The sequence below is a fragment of the Etheostoma spectabile genome, chromosome 15 (assembly GCF_008692095.1).
Source record: "Etheostoma spectabile isolate EspeVRDwgs_2016 chromosome 15, UIUC_Espe_1.0, whole genome shotgun sequence".
Taxonomy (NCBI): domain Eukaryota; kingdom Metazoa; phylum Chordata; class Actinopteri; order Perciformes; family Percidae; genus Etheostoma; species Etheostoma spectabile.
In genome coordinates, this window is record NC_045747.1 from 16,497,414 (window position 1) to 16,499,304 (window position 1,891).

The 1,891-nt window shown below is 39.3% G+C and overlaps 2 protein-coding genes across 4 annotated transcripts in view; one reads left to right on the forward strand and one right to left on the reverse strand.

Moving 5' to 3' along the window:
• Positions 1-661, reverse strand: part of strada (STE20 related adaptor alpha) — a 12,648-nt gene extending 11,987 nt beyond the window's left edge. Inside the window, exon 1 of one of the 3 annotated variants that reach the window (XM_032537019.1) lies at positions 499-661. The gene's annotated coding sequence lies outside the window, so the exon portion shown is untranslated. The remainder of the gene's footprint in view (positions 1-498) is intronic. The other 2 variants (XM_032537021.1, XM_032537020.1) reach the window with 2 other exon arrangements.
• ddx42 (DEAD (Asp-Glu-Ala-Asp) box helicase 42) overlaps positions 622-1,891 on the forward strand; it is an 11,178-nt gene continuing 9,908 nt past the window's right edge. Inside the window, exon 1 of the mRNA XM_032537011.1 lies at positions 622-724. The gene's annotated coding sequence lies outside the window, so the exon portion shown is untranslated. The remainder of the gene's footprint in view (positions 725-1,891) is intronic.

The window sequence follows — 1,891 nt, forward strand, 5'->3', positions numbered from 1 at the left end:
AGGAATTAGGGCATTAAGATCAATTTCCAAAATATGTTTTTTTTACTCTTCTTTTAAATCAACTTTAGCATGGTTGTGTAAACTTATTCTAGCCACTGTTTACGTTATTTAAGTGATTATTAAGCCTTATATAGTAAAGTTAAATCAACCAACCAGGTAATCTCTCAGTTGTGCAGGCTTTGACTCTGACTGATTATTTCTTTATTAATGCTTATGTGGGGCTGAAAGCAATCAGCATGCACGCTCGAAAAATAGTGGTTAAAATGCAAACACAGAGATGCTGACTTCTAGCGACAGCAACCGCAGTAAGAGGAACAGAACAAGCAAAAACAAATCACTAATTTATATTAAAATCGTCACAAGTAGAGCTCAGTTCTTGCTAATGGCTCGCTAAAAAATGCGCAGGGCTAGCAATAGTAGATCACCGTCAGCTAAAGCAGCTACCTTGACTTATTTTAGCAACAGGAAATGCATTATTTTATAGAGTTAATAACTTACCTATATAATGTTTGGAACAGCAATGCCTGGTTATAGTTCTGTTGTATTTTATGACAACATATTCAGCTAGCCATCCTCTCCAGCGAGATGTTGTTGGCAGTTCTCCACTGCGCTCTGGTTGATCGTCGTCGTCGCACTCTAACGACAGGCGCTTTGCGCGCACAGATGACGTCAGCACCGCTTGATCTACTGAAAACACTGGAGCGTTTACTGGCATCAGAAAAAGGTAAATAATCCCTGTTAGCCACTGTTACGAAAATTGATACATTCAGTCAACAAATAATGTTATCGTTTATCGGTTGTCAAATGCAACCCAACTACACTAAATTCACGGTATTGACCCCAGCCTCGCACACCCCCATCTCGGCCTCATTTTGCGGCCTTGAGCTAGCTAATGCTAACGTTATGTGTAGATCATCGTGGCCAATGTTCCTTGTTATCAAGTTACTGTAAATCTAATAAACCGCCCTAAGCCAGAAAGTAAATCATAATGTTGTCTTGCTTTGTTCCGCCGTGTAAACCTAATGGCTAATTAGCTAGTTTATGTTACCGCGTTTACGTCAGTTTCTAAGCATGATAACGTTCTCTCCTGCAAAGTCCAACTTGATTTATGCCGGATTAATGTAATATTGTTTTTTTGAAAAAATGCGTTTATATATGGACGTGAGTGGAAATGTCTTCTCACATCTACATAGGTATGACTTGTAGCTATGCATACACTATGTTGTTAAGCTAATGCTACGCTAACGTTGTTGCGTTGGAGGTAATGCTATTCAATAAAAACAAATTCAAAGGGTTTTCTTTCCGTGAGGCTGATAGCTAGTTAAGTCGTTTTTTGGTTAGTTGCAGTTCAAATCAACTAGCAAAGTTAATGATAGTCAGGGCTAATCAGTTACCACTTGGCCTTTGACTAATTATGGTAAACAAACAAAACCTGAAGTGAAACTATAGGTAACATTAAGGCTGCATTTGTCACCTACCCACCATACACTCAAGTCTGCTGTACTCAGTCAATAGCATGCACAACATGAAAACTTCAGGAGAGGTTAGGAAAGTGTCTACCCTATAACATGTTTAAAAATTAAGAAGTTGTACAGTTTTTTTTTGCTAATTAAGATGTAAAGGTCCCATGGCATGAAAATTGATGATTGACGTATTGACGTATTGATGATTTTTTTAAACATTAATATGAGTTCCCCCAGCTTGCCTATGGTCCCCCAGTAGAAATGGCGATAGATATAAACCAAGCCCTGGGTATCCTGCTCTGCCTTTGTGAAAATGAAAGCTCAGATGGGCCGGTCTGGAATCTTGCCTCTTATGACCTCATAAGAGGCAAGGTTACCTCCCCTTTATCTGCTTTGCCTGCCCAGAGAATTTGGCCCACCAATGAGAG